Raw genomic sequence first — 14,784 nt, 5'->3', positions numbered from 1 at the left:
CCAGGGTCTGGAGCCTGAATCGCTTATGTCCAGCAGTTCAGGAGTACCAGGGCCGGGAGCGGTGGAGCGGCGGAGCGGCGGAGCGGCGGAGCGGCGGAGCGGAAGAACGGGAGAAGCGGAGGAGCGGAGGAGCGGAGGAGCGGAGGTGAGCGGAAGGCCGTCCGACAATTCGCCTAAGTCCCGCGGATTGGGAGTACCAGGGCCTGGAGTCTGATTCGCTTATGTCCAGCAGTTCAGGAGTACCAGGGCCAGGAGCGGTGGAGCGGCGGAGCGGCGGAGCGGAAGAACGGGAGAAGCGGAGGAGCGGAGGAGCGGAGGAGGAGGGGGCCAGGAGCGGAGGAGCGGAGGAGCGGAGGAGCGGGAGAAGCGGTGGAGCGGAGGAGCGGAGGAGAGCTGAAGCCCGGCCGACAATTCGCCTTGAGTCCCGCGGAGGAGCGGCGGAGCGGATGAGCGGAAGAACGGAGAAGCGGTGGAGCGATGGAGCGGAGGAGCGGAGGAGCGGAGGAGCGGAGGAGCGGAGGAGCGGAGGAGCGGAGAAGAGCGGAATGATGGACCACAATATGCCTAAATCCCTGAGACAGGGAGTACCAGGGCCTGTAGCGTGATTTAATGATGTGCAGCAGTTCAGGAGTACTAGGGCCCGGAGCGGATGAGCGGTGGAGCGGAGGTGAGCGGAAGCCCGGCCGACAATTCGCGTAAGTCCCGGGGATTGGGAGTACCAGGGCCTGGAGCCTGATTCGCTTATGTCTGGCGGTTGCGGAGGAGCGGAGGAGCAGAGGAGCGGAGAAGCGGACCATTGGGCACACACATGTGAATGACTGGATGAGCTAATGTTTGTTTGGTTGTGGATGCATTTCGGCTAATGCTATTAGCACAGCTATGATGACTTAATGTGTGTATGTGTGTATGTGTGTGTCTGTGTGTGTGTGAGTGTCTTTGTGTGTGTGTGTGTGTGTGTGTGTGTGTGTGTGTGAAAGGCTCTTTTGGTGGGGGAGGGGGGGTCGCGGACAGGGATTACCATTAGACCGGCCACTGTGAGCCTTCTCCAGATATGGATGTATGATTGGAGCTCCCGGACCATTGGGCACACACATGTGAATGAGTGGATGAGCTAGTGTTTGTTTGGTTGTGGATGCGTTTCGGCTAATGCTATTAGCACATCTATGATGAATTAAGGTGTGTGTGTGTGTGTGTGTGTGTGTGTGTGTGTGTTTGTTTTTTGTGTCTGTGTGAGTGTGTTCGTGTGTGTATGTGTGAGAGTTTGTTTAGGTGGGGGGGGGGTACCAGGGCCCTTCGCGGAGGAGCAGTGGAGCGGAGAAGCAGAGGAATGGAGGAGTGGAGGTAATTTTTCTTTTCTCAAAGGCAGAGGATGGGAAGTTTGGGGGCAGTAGGACGCCTTAGACCGGCCACTGTGAGCCTTCTCCAGATATAGATCCCCCGGACGTATGATTGGAGCTCCCGGACCATTGGGCACACACATGTGAATGAGTGGATGAGCTAATGTTTGTTTGGTAGTGGATGCATTTCGGCTAATGCTATTAGCACAGCTATGATGAGTTAAGGTGTGTTTGTGTGTGTGTGTGTGTGTGTGTGTGCGCGTGTGTTTGTTTGTGTGTTTTTGTGTGTGTGTGAGTGTGTTTAGGTGGGGGGGGGGGTACCAGGGCCCATAGCGGAGGAGCGGTGGAGCTGAGAAGCGGAGGAGCGTAGTAGCAGAGGTATTGTTTCTCCTCTCAGAGGCGGGGAAGCTTGGGAGCTATTAGCACAGCTATGATGACTTAAGGTGTGTTTGTGTGTGTGTGTTTGTGTGTTTGTGTGTTCTTGTGTGTGTGTGTGTGTGTGTGTGTGTGTGTTTGTGTGGGGGGGGGGGGGGGGGGCGCGGACAGGGGGTAGCTGGGCCTGGAGCGGATGAGCTGTGAAGCGGATGGAGGGCAGAAGCACGTCCCATAATTCTCCTGAGTCCAGCGGATCGGGAGTACCAGGGCCTATAGCGGAGGAGCGGTGGAGCGGAGAAGAGGACCATTGGGCACACACATGTGAATGAGTGGATGAGCTAATGTTTGTTTGGTTGTGGATGCGTTTCGGCTAATGCTATTAGCACAGCTATGCTGACTTAATGTGTGTATGTGTGTCAGTGTGTGTGTGTGTGTGTGAGTGTCTTTGTGTATGTGTGTGATAGTTTGTTTTGGTGGGGGGGGGGGGGGGGTCGCGGACACGGAGTACCAGGGCGCACACATGTGAATGAGTGGATGAGCTAATGTTTGTTTGGTTGTGGATGCGTTTCGGCTAAAGCTATTAGCACAGCTATGAAGACTTAAGGTGTGTGTATGTGTGTATGTGTGTGTCTGTGTGTGTGTGAGTGTCTGTGTCTGTATGTGTGTGTGAGAGGCTCTTTTGGTGGGGGGGGGGGGGGGTCGCGGACAGGGAGTACCATTGGGCACACACATGTGAATGAGTGGATGAGCGAATGTTTGTTTGGTTGTGGATGCGTTTCGGCTAATGGTATTAGCACAGCTCTGATGAGTTAAGATGTGTGTGTATGTGTGTTTGTGTGTTTGTGTGTTTTTGTGTGTGTGTGAGTGATTTTGTGTGAGAGTTTGTTTAGGTAGGGGGGGGGAGGGGGAGTACCAGGGCCCATAGCCGAGGAGCGGTGGAGCTGAGAAGCGGAGGAGCAGAGGAGCGGAGGTAATGTTTCTTCTCTCAGAGGCGGAGCAGCTTGGGGGCAGCAGAACCCCTTAGACGGGCTAATGTGAGCATTCTTCGGACATATATCCCCCGAACGTATGATTGGAGCTCCCGGACCACTGGGCACACACATGTGAATGAGTGGATGAGCTAATGTTTGTTTGGTTGTGGATGCGTTTCGGCTAATGCTATTAGCACAGCTATGATGAGTTAAGGTGTGTGTGTGTGTGTGTGAGTGTGTGTGTTTGTTTGTTTTTGTGTCTGTGTGAGTGTGTTCGTGTGTGTATGTGTGAGAGTTTGTTTAAGTGGGGGGGGGGGATACCAGGGCCCATCACGGAGGAGCGGTGGAGCGGAGAAGCGGAGGAATGGAGGAGGTTAGGTAATTTTTCTCTTCTCAAAGGCAGAGGATGGGAAGTTTGGGTGCAGTAGGACGCCTTAGACCGGCCACTGTGAGCCTTCTCCAGATATAGATCCCCGGATGTATGATTGGAGCTCCCGGACCATTGGGCACACACATGTGAATGAGTGGATGAGCTAATGTTTGTGTGGTTGTGGATGCGTTTCGGCTAATGCTTTTAGCACAGCTATGATGACTTAAGGTGTGTATGTGTGTCTGTGTGTGTGTGTGTCTTTGTGTGTGTGTGTGTGTGTGTTTGTGTGTTTGAAAGGCTCTTTTGGTGGGGGAGGGGGGGGTCGCGGACAGGGATTACCATTGGGAGCACACATGTGAATGAGTGGATGAGCTAATGTTTGTTTGGTTGTGGATGCGTTTCGGCTAATGCTATTAGCACATCTATGATGAATTAAGGTGTGTGTGTGTGTGTGTGTGTGTGTATGTGTGTGTGTGTGTGTGTGTTTGTTTTTTTTGTGTCTGTGTTCGTGTGTTCGTGTGTGTATGTGTGAGAGTTTGTTTAGGTGGGGGGGGGTACCAGGGCCCTTCGCGGAGGAGCGGTGGAGCGGAGAAGCGGAGGAATGGAGGAGTGGAGGTAATTTTTCTCTTCTTAAAGGCAGAGGATGTGAAGTTTGGGTGCAGTAGGACGCCTTAGACCGGCCACTGTGAGCCTTCTCCAGATATAGATCCCCCGGACGTATGATTGGAGCTCCCGGACCATTGGGCACACACATGTGAATGAGTGGATGAGCTAATGTTTGTTTGGTAGTGGATGCATTTCGGCTAATGCTATTAGCAAAGCTATGATGAGTTAAGGTGTGTTTGTGTGTGTGTGTGTGTGTGTGTGCGCGCGTGTGTGTGCGCGTGTGTTTTTGTGTGTGTGTGAGTGTGTTTAGGTGGGGGGGGGGGGTACCAGGGCCCATAGCGGAGGAGCGGTGGAGCTGAGAAGCGGAGGAGCGGAGTAGCGGAGGTATTGTTTCTCCTCTCAGAGGCGGGGAAGCTTGGGAGCTATTAGCACAGCTATGATGACTTAAGGTGTGTGTGTGTGTGTGTGTGTTTGTGTGTTTGTGTGTTCTTGTGTGTGTGTGTGTGTGTGTTTGTGTGTTTGTGTGTGCGTTTGTGTATATGTGTGTGACAGTTTGTTTCGGGGGGGGGGGGGGGGGGGGGGGGCGCGGACAGGGGGTAGCTGGGCCTGGAGCGGATGAGCTGTGAAGCAGATGGAGCGCAGAAGCACGTCCCATAATTCTCCTGAGTCCGGCGGATCGGGAGTACCAGGGCCTATAGCGGAGGAGCGGTGGAGCGGAGAAGCGGACCATTGGGCACACACATGTGAATGAGTTGATGAGCTAATGTTTGTTTGGTTGTGGATGCGTTTCGGCTAATGCTATTAGCACAACTATGATGACTTAATGTGTGTATGTGTGTCAGTGTGTGTGTGTGTGTGTGAGTGTCTTTGTGTATGTGTGTGATAGTTTGTTTTGGTGGGGGGGGGGGGGGGGGCGGTCGCGGACACGGACTACCAGGGCGCACACATGTGAATGAGTAGATGAGCTAATGTTTGTTTGGTTGTGGATGCGTTTCGGCTAATGCTATTAGCACAGCTATGCTGACTTAATGTGTGTATGTGTGTCAGTGTGTGTGTGTGTGTGAGTGTCTTTATGTATGTGTGTGACAATTTGTTTTGGTGGGGGGGGGGGACACGGAGTACCAGGGCGCACACATGTGAATGAGTGGATGAGCTAATGTTTGTTTGGTTGTGGATGCGTTTCGGCTAAAGCTATTAGCACAGCTATGAAGACTTAAGGTGTGTGTATGTGTGTATGTGTGTGTCTGTGTGTGTGTGAGTGTCTTTGTGTGTGTGTGTGTGTGTGAGAGGCTCTTTTGGTGGGGGGGGGAGGGTCGCGTACAGGGAGTACCATTGGGCACACACATGTGAATGAGTGGATGAGCTAATGTTTGTTTGGTAGTGGATGCATTTCGGCTAATGCTATTAGCAAAGCTATGATGAGTTAAGGTGTGTTTGTGTGTGTGTGTGTGTGTGTGTGCGCGCGTGTGTGTGCGCGTGTGTTTTTGTGTGTGTGTGAGTGTGTTTAGGTGGGGGGGGGGGGTACCAGGGCCCATAGCGGAGGAGCGGTGGAGCTGAGAAGCGGAGGAGCGGAGTAGCGGAGGTATTGTTTCTCCTCTCAGAGGCGGGGAAGCTTGGGAGCTATTAGCACAGCTATGATGACTTAAGGTGTGTGTGTGTGTGTGTGTTTGTGTGTTTGTGTGTTCTTGTGTGTGTGTGTGTGTGTGTTTGTGTGTTTGTGTGTGCGTTTGTGTATATGTGTGTGACAGTTTGTTTCGGGGGGGGGGGGGAGGGGGGGGGGGCGGACAGGGGGTAGCTGGGCCTGGAGCGGATGAGCTGTGAAGCGGATGGAGCGCAGAAGCACGTCCCATAATTCTCCTGAGTCCGGCGGATCGGGAGTACCAGGGCCTATAGCGGAGGAGCGGTGGAGCGGATAAGCGGACCATTGGGCACACACATGTGAATGAGTGGATGAGCTAATGTTTGTTTGGTTGTGGATGCGTTTCGGCTAATGCTATTAGCACAGCTATGATGAGTTAAGGTGTGTGTGTGTGTGTGTGAGTGTGTGTGTTTGTTTGTTTTTGTGTCTGTGTGAGTGTGTTCGTGTGTGTATGTGTGAGAGTTTGTTTAAGTGGGGGGGGGGGGATACCAGGGCCCATCACGGAGGAGCGGTGGAGCGGAGAAGCGGAGGAATGGAGGAGGTTAGGTAATTTTTCTCTTCTCAAAGGCAGAGGATGGGAAGTTTGGGTGCAGTAGGACGCCTTAGACCGGCCACTGTGAGCCTTCTCCAGATATAGATCCCCGGATGTATGATTGGAGCTCCCGGACCATTGGGCACACACATGTGAATGAGTGGATGAGCTAATGTTTGTTTGGTAGTGGATGCATTTCGGCTAATGCTATTAGCACAGCTATGATGAGTTAAGGTGTGTGTGTGTGTGTGTGTGAGTGTGTGTGTATGTGTGTGTGTGTGTGTGTCTTTGTGTGTGTTTGTGTGTTTTTGTGTGTCTTTGTGTGTGTGTGAGTGTGTTTAGGTGGGGGGGGGTACCAGGGCCAATAGCGGAGGAGCGGTGGAGCTGAGAAGCGGAGAAGCGGAGGAGCATAGGAGCGGAGGTAATGTTTCTTCTCTCAGAGGCGGGGAAGCTTGGGGGCAGAAGAACCCCTTAGACGGCCTAATGTGAGCCTTCTCTGGAGATAGCTCCCCCAGACGTATGACCGGAGCTCCCAGACCTCTGGGCACATACATGTGAATGAGTGGATGAGCTAATGTTTGTGTGGTTGTGGATGCGTTTCGGCTAATGCTTTTAGCACAGCTATGATGACTTAAGGTGTGTATGTGTGTCTGTGTGTGTGTGTGTCTTTGTGTGTGTGTGTGTGTGTGTTTGTGTGTTTGAAAGGCTCTTTTGGTGGGGGAGGGGGGGGTCGCGGACAGGGATTACCATTGGGAGCACACATGTGAATGAGTGGATGAGCTAATGTTTGTTTGGTTGTGGATGCGTTTCGGCTAATGCTATTAGCACATCTATGATGAATTAAGGTGTGTGTGTGTGTGTGTGTGTATGTGTGTGTGTGAGTGTGTTTGTTTTTTTTGTGTCTGTGTGAGTGTGTTCGTGTGTGTATGTGTGAGAGTTTGTTTAGGTGGGGGGGGGGGTACCAGGGCCCTTCGCGGAGGAGCGGTGGAGCGGAGAAGCGGAGGAATGGAGGAGTGGAGGTAATTTTTCTCTTCTTAAAGGCAGAGGATGTGAAGTTTGGGTGCAGTAGGACGCCTTAGACCGGCCACTGTGAGCCTTCTCCAGATATAGATCCCCCGGACGTATGATTGGAGCTCCCGGACCATTGGGCACACACATGTGAATGAGTGGATGAGCTAATGTTTGTTTGGTAGTGGATGCATTTCGGCTAATGCTATTAGCAAAGCTATGATGAGTTAAGGTGTGTTTGTGTGTGTATGTGTGTGTGTGTGCGCGCGTGTGTGTGCGCGTGTGTTTTTGTGTGTGTGTGAGTGTGTTTAGGTGGGGGGGGGGGGTACCAGGGCCCATAGCGGAGGAGCGGTGGAGCTGAGAAGCGGAGGAGCGGAGTAGCGGAGGTATTGTTTCTCCTCTCAGAGGCGGGGAAGCTTGGGAGCTATTAGCACAGCTATGATGACTTAAGGTGTGTGTGTGTGTGTGTGTTTGTGTGTTTGTGTGTTCTTGTGTGTGTGTGTGTGTTTGTGTGTGCGTTTGTGTATATGTGTGTGACAGTTTGTTTAGGTGGGGGGGGGGGGGGGCGCGGACAGGGGGTAGCTGGGCCTGGAGCGGATGAGCTGTGAAGCAGATGGAGCGCAGAAGCACGTCCCATAATTCTCCTGAGTCCGGCGGATCGGGAGTACCAGGGCCTATAGCGGAGGAGCGGTGGAGCGGAGAAGCGGACCATTGGGCACACACATGTGAATGAGTTGATGAGCTAATGTTTGTTTGGTTGTGGATGCGTTTTGGCTAATGCTATTAGCACAACTATGATGACTTAATGTGTGTATGTGTGTCAGTGTGTGTGTGTGTGTGTGAGTGTCTTTGTGTATGTGTGTGATAGTTTGTTTTGGTGGGGGGGGGGGGGGGGCGGTCGCGGACACGGACTACCAGGGCGCACACATGTGAATGAGTAGATGAGCTAATGTTTGTTTGGTTGTGGATGCGTTTCGGCTAATGCTATTAGCACAGCTATGCTGACTTAATGTGTGTATGTGTGTCAGTGTGTGTGTGTGTGTGAGTGTCTTTATGTATGTGTGTGACAATTTGTTTTGGTGGGGGGGGGGGGACACGGAGTACCAGGGCGCACACATGTGAATGAGTGGATGAGCTAATGTTTGTTTGGTTGTGGATGCGTTTCGGCTAAAGCTATTAGCACAGCTATGAAGACTTAAGGTGTGTGTATGTGTGTATGTGTGTGTCTGTGTGTGTGTGAGTGTCTTTGTGTGTGTGTGTGTGTGTGAGAGGCTCTTTTGGTGGGGGGGGGGAGGGTCGCGTACAGGGAGTACCATTGGGCACACACATGTGAATGAGTGGATGAGCGAATGTTTGTTTGGTTGTGGATGCGTTTCGGCTAATGCTATTAGCACAGCTATGATGAGTTAAGGTGTGTGTGTATGTGTGTTTGTGTGTTTGTGTGTTTTTGTGTGTGTGTGAGTGATTTTGTGTGAGAGTTTGTTTAGGTGGGGGGGGGGGGGGAGTACCAGGGCCCATAGCGGAGGAGCGGTGGAGCTGAGAAGCGGAGGAGCAGAGGAGCGAAGGTAATGTTTCTTCTCTCAGAGGCGGAGCAGCTTGGGGGCAGCAGAACCCCTTAGACGGGCTAATGTGAGCATTCTCCGGACATAGATCCCCCGAACGTATGATTGGAGCTCCCGGACCACTGGGCACACACATTGGAATGAGTGGATGAGCTAATGTTTGTTTGGTTGTGGATGTGTTTCGGCTAATGCTATTAGCACAGCTATGATGAGTTAAGGTGTGTGTGTGTGTGTGTGTGTGTGTGTGTTTGTTTGTTTTTGTGTCTTTGTGAGTGTGTTCGTGTGTGTATGTGTGAGAGTTTGTTTAGGTGGGGCGGGGGGTACCAGGGCCCATCGCGGAGGAGCGGTGGAGCGGAGAAGCGGAGGAATGGAGGAGCGGAGGTAATGTTTCTCTTCTCAAAGGCATTTTGGGTGCAGTAGGACGCCTTAGACCGGCCACTGTGAGCCTTCTCCAGATATAGATCCCCCGGATGTATGATTGGAGCTCCCGGACCATTGGGCACACACATGTGAATGAGTGGATGAGCTAATGTTTGTTTGGTAGTGGATGCGTTTCGGCTAATGCTATTAGCACAGCTATGATGAGTTAAGGTGTGTTTGTGTGTGTGTGTGTGTGTGTGTTTGTGTGTGTGTGTGTGTGTGTGTGTGTGTGTGTGCGCGTGTGTGTGTTTATGTGTTTTTGTGTGTGTGTAAGTGTGTTTAGGTGGGGGGGGGGGTACCAGGGCCAATAGCGGAGGAGCGGTGGAGCTGAGAAGCGGAGGAGCAGAGGAGAGGAGGTAATGTTTCTTCTCTCAGAGGTGGGGAAGCTTGGGGGCAGAAGAACCCCTTAGACGGCCTAATGTGAGTCTTCTCTGGAGATAGCTCCCCCAGACGTATGACCGGAGCTCCCAGACCTCTGGGCACATACATGTGAATGAGTGGATGAGCTAATGTTTGTTTGGTTGTGGATGCGTTTCGGCTAATGCTATTAGCACAGCTATGCTGACTTAATGTGTGTATGTGTGTCAGTGTGTGTGTGTGTGTGAGTGTTTTTGTGTATGTGTGTGATAGTTTGTTTTGGTGGGGGGGCGGACACGGAGTACCAGAGCGAGCACATGTGAATGAGTGGATGAGCTAATGTTTGTTTGGTTGTGGATGCGTTTCGGCTAAAGCTATTAGCACAGCTATGAAGACTTAAGGTGTGTGTATGGCTGTGTCTGTGTGTGTGTGAGTGTCTTTGTTTGTGTGTGTGTGTGTGAGAGGCTCTTTTGGTGGGGGGGGGGTCGCGGACAGGGAGTACCATTGGGCACACACATGTGAATGAGTGGATGAGCGAATGTTTGTTTGGTTGTGGATGCGTTTCGGCTAATGCTATTAGCACAGCTATGATGAGTTAAGGTGTGTGTGTATGTGTGTTTGTGTGTTTGTGTGTTTTTGTGTGTGTGTGAGTGATTTTGTGTGAGAGTTTGTTTAGGTAGGGGGGGGTGGGGGGGGGAGTACCAGGGCCCATAGCGGAGGAGCGGTGGAGCTGAGAAGCGGAGGAGCAGAGGAGCGGTGGTAATGTTTCTTCTCTCAGAGGCGGAGCAGCTTGGGGGCAGCAGAACCCCTTAGACGGGCTAATGTGAGCATTCTCCGGAAATAGATCCCCCGAACGTATGATTGGAGCTCCCGGACCACTGGGCACACACATGTGAATGAGTGGATGAGCTAATGTTTGTTTGGTTGTGGATGCGTTTCGGCTAATGCTATTAGCACAGCTATGATGAGTTAAGGTGCGTTGTGTGTGTGTGTGTGTGTGTGTGTGTGTGTGTGTGTGTGTGTGTGTGTGAGTGTCTTTGTGTGTGTTTGTGTGTTTTTGTGTGTGTGTGAGTGTGTTTAGGTGGGGGGGGGGGTACCAGGGCCAATAGCGGAGGAGCGGTGGAGCTGAGAAGCGGAGGAGCAGAGGAGCGGAGGTAATGTTTCTTCTCTCAGAGGCGGGGAAGCTTGGGGGCAGAAGAACCCCTTAGACGGCCTAATGTGAGCCTTCTCTGGAGATAGCTCCCCCAGACGTATGACCGAAGCTCCCAGACCTCTGGGCACATACATGTGAATGAGTGGATGAGCTAGTGTTTGTGGTTGTGGATGCGTTTCGGCTAATGCTTTTAGCACAGCTATGATGACTTAAGGTGTGTATGCGTGTCTGTGTGTGTGTGTGTGTGAGTGTCTTTGTGTATGTGTGTGATAGTTTCTTTTGGTGGGGGGGGGTCGCGGACAGGGAGTACCAGGGCACACACATGTGAATGAGTGGATGAGCTAATGTTTGTTTGGTTGTGGATGCGTTTTGGCTAATGCTATTAGCACAGCTATGAAGACTTAAAGTGTGTGTATGTGTGTATGTGTGTGTCTGTGTGTGTGTGTGAGTGTCTTTGTGTGTGTGTGTGTGTGTGAGAGGCTCTTTTGGTGGGGGGGGGATGTCGCGGACAGGGAGTACCAGGGCCAAGAGCGGATGAGCTGAGGAGCGGAGGAAGGCAGAAGCTCGGCCCGTGATTCGCTTATGTCCAGCGGTTCGGGAATTCCAGGGCCCAAAGCAGAGGAGCAGTGGAGCTGAGAAGCGGAGGAGCGGAGGTGATGTTTATTCTCTCAGAGGCAGGGAAGCTTGGGGGTAGCAGAACCCCTTAGATGGGCTAATGTGAGCATTCTCCAGACATAGATCCTCCGGTCGTATGATTGGAGCTGCCGGACCATTGGGCACACACATGTGAATGAGTGGATGAGCTAATGTTTGTTTGGTTGTGGATGCGTTTCGGCTAATGCTATTAGCACAGCTATGATCAGTTAAGGTCTGTGTGTATGTGTGTGTGTGTTTGGGTGTGTGTGTGTGTCTGTGTGTGTGTGTGAGAGTTTGTTTAGGTGGGGGGGGTTGCGGACAGGGAGTACCAAGGCCTCGAGCGGATGAGCTGAGGAGCAGAGCAGGGCAGAAGCCCGGCCCGTGATTCCCTTATATCCAGCGGTTCGGGAGTTCCAGGGCCCAAAGCGGAAAGGCGGAGGAGTGGAGAAGCGGAGGAGTGGAGGAGAGCAGAAGCACGTCACGCAATTCTCCTGAGTTCGCAGGATCAGGAGTACCAGGGCCCATAGCGGAGGAGCGGAGGTGTTGAGAAGCGGAGGAGCAGAGGAGCGATATTATATTTCTCTTCTCAAAGGCGGGGAAGCTTGGGGGCAGCAGGATCCCTTAGACCGGCCAATGTGTGCCTTCTCCGAACATAGATGCCCCGGACGTATGCCCGGAGCTCCCAGACCTCTGGGCACATACATGTGAATGAGTGGATGAGCTAATGTTTGTTTGGTTGTGGATGCGTTTCGGCTAATGCTATCAGCACAGCTATGATGACTTAAGGTGTGTGTGTGTGTGTGTTTTTGTGTGTTTGTGTGTTCTTGTGTGTGTGTGTGTGTGTGTGTGTGTTTGTGTGTGTGTGTGTGCGTTTGTGTATATGTGTGTGACAGTTTGTTTAGGTGGGGGGGGGCCGCGGACAGGGGGTTAGGGTTAGGGTTAGGGTTAGGGTTAGGGTTAACAAGGCCCATAGCGGAGGAACGGTGAAGCGGAGAAGCAGAGGAGCGGAGGAGCGGAGGTAATGTTTCTCTTCTCAAACGCAGAGGAGGGGAAGTTTGGGGGCAGCAGGGCGCCTTAGACTGGCCAATGTGAGCCTTCTCTAGGACATAGGTCCCCCGGACGGATGATTCGAGCTCCCGGACCATTGGGCACACACATGTGCATGAGTGGATGAGCTAATGTTTGTTTGATTTGAGATAGGTGATCTCATTAGTTTTATTTGAGTTTACATTCTAGTATACATATGTGGTATTTGTATATACTCTCAGGAAATGTATGGCACTTTATGACAAGGTTTGGGACTTGTTTTAGTTTTTCGCGACTGTTCAGCTAACTTGACGTTAACTTCTACGTCAGTGTTTTCTTTTTTGGTATAGCGCTGCTGGCGGGAATTTTCCCTCACTCTGTACTGTACATGTCCCATGGCTAACCGATGTTGATTCCCGGAGCTGTGAAGAAGAAAATAAAAGACGATTCAAACAAGGCAAACTTGTGAATTCCTTCCGAAACATGGAAAACGAAGAAGCTGCAAACTTAAACGCAACAGGTTATGGGCCCAGGCTACGAACAAAAGGAGGAAGATGGCAACGTTTGGTTGCCGATGGAGACGAAAACAACTACGAGCTTTGGGAAGTAAAGTTTCTGGGACACATGCGACTTGAAGGTTTGAAAGAGACAATTCTTTCAACTGTTGAGCCCGACCCAGGTAAAAATGCAGAATGCTACGCTGAGCTTATCCAGTTCCTCGATGATAAAAGTCTATCATTGGTAATGAGGGAAGCCGCAGATGACGGTCGAAAAGCTTTGAAAATATTACGGGATCATTATGCCAGCCAGGGTAAGCCCAGAATTATTTCCCTGTACAGCGAACTATGCTCACTCAAGAAGGAACCCGACGAAACAATAACAGATTACATTATCAGAGCAGAAAAGGCAGTCACCGCTCCGAGAAACACAAAACAGGTGATAAGTGATGAGCTGATGATCGCTATGGTTATGAAAGGGCTTCCAGAACCATACAAGCCCTTCGTCATTCATGTAACTCAGAGCAGTGAAGAAATGACGTTTATTCAGTTCAAGAGTAAACTAAGAAGTTATGAAGAGACTGAAAAGTTTGACAGCAAAACCAAATCAGACAATGTCATGAAAGTGGACATGTCAACCGTGATCTGCTATGGATGTGGAAACCGTGGCCATATGTCAAAAGCTTGTCACCAAAAATCAGGGCCAAAATGGTGCAGCTATCACAGAAGCGCAACCCACACCGATGAGACATGCAGAAGAAAATCCAAGCCCAAAGAAGACTCGGTCAAACAAAACACAGACATCCAAGACAAAGATAAGGAAGATGAGCAAACTTTTGTATTCAAGGTCAGTCAAAAAGTCCCTCCGGAAAATATCAGAAAAAATGGACTGATGGTAGACTGTGGCGCTACATCACACATCATAACACAAGAAGACAAATTCACAAGATTTGATGAGTTTTTCAACCCAAACAAACATTACATGGAGCTAGCAGACGGAACCAGAAGAAACAAAGTGGCACTAAAAAGAGGTGATGCAGAAGTGTTACTCCAGGACATTGAAGGAAAACCTGTCCTGGTAACCTTAAGGGGAGCCTTATTCATCCCATCATATCCTCAGGACTTCATATCGGTGAAGGCAGCCACAGCTGATGGAGCCAGCGTGATATTCAAAGAAGGAGAGAACAGATTCATAACCAAAGAAGGAAAAATTTTCAGCATTGAGGAATGTGACAGACTCTACTACATAAGAACGGTAAATTATCAACAACTTTATGATGATACAGTAAATGACATGATGTCCAGGGATAAAGTAAACTGAACTTGTGATGTCAAAACATGGCATGAGATTATGAGACACCGCAATGTAAAAGATGTATTAAAATGACCAAACTTAGTCGAGGGTATGAAGATTACAGGTCAGACCAAGGTAGACTGTAACGTATGCACAGAGGGAAAATTCACAAATAGCAGAAACAGGCAAGCTGATGCAAAAGCTGATGCACCCCTAAAAATGGTACACGCTGACTTATCAGGCCCGATTGAACCAGCTGGTCAAGAAGGGCATAAGTATGTCATTTCATTCACAGATGATTATTCAGGGGCAGTATTTGTATATTTTCTCAAATACAAGAGTGAAGCTACATTAGCAACAGAGAAGTTCCTTGCTGACAGTGCAGCGTATGGTCGTGTCAAATGTATCAGGTCAGACAACGGGACTGAATTCACAGGAAATGCTTTTCAATCTCTTCTAAGGGAGAAAGGCATAAGACATGAAACATCATCCCCATACTCTCCCCATCAAAATGGGACAGCAGAAAGATAATGGAGGACCCTTTTTGAAATGGCAAGGTGTATGCTAATAGAAAAAGGATTACCAAAGGTTTTGTGGCCTTATGCTGTCCAGACCGCTGCCCATATTCGAAATAGATGCTACAATGACAGACTCGAAAATACCCCATACTTCATGTTAACAGGGAGAAAGCCAAATCTCTCAAAAATGTGGATATTCGGAACTGAGTGTTCTGCATACAAACATGACACTAAGAAATTAGATCCCAGATGTGAAAGAGGAATATTTGTGGGATACAGTAAGAAAAGCCCTTCATACCTGGTCTATAATCCACTTACAGAAAAAGTGGCAAAACAGAGACTGGTGAAATTGATCAAAAAGGGAAGAATTGAACAACAAACACAAACTGATGATTATGAGACAGAAATCCAGGGATATGAAGGCACAGATTCTACAGATGAAACCAGTATTGCTGTGTCACAAAGTGAAAATAAAACAGACAA

This window comes from Fistularia commersonii, unplaced genomic scaffold, assembly GCF_037954325.1.
Source record: "Fistularia commersonii isolate RoL2024-O1a breed Wild unplaced genomic scaffold, RoL_Fcom_v1.0 HiC_scaffold_71, whole genome shotgun sequence".
Lineage (NCBI taxonomy): Eukaryota > Metazoa > Chordata > Actinopteri > Syngnathiformes > Fistulariidae > Fistularia > Fistularia commersonii.
The sequence above is the reverse complement of the archived record's forward strand: the minus strand, read 5'-3'. Positions refer to the sequence as shown.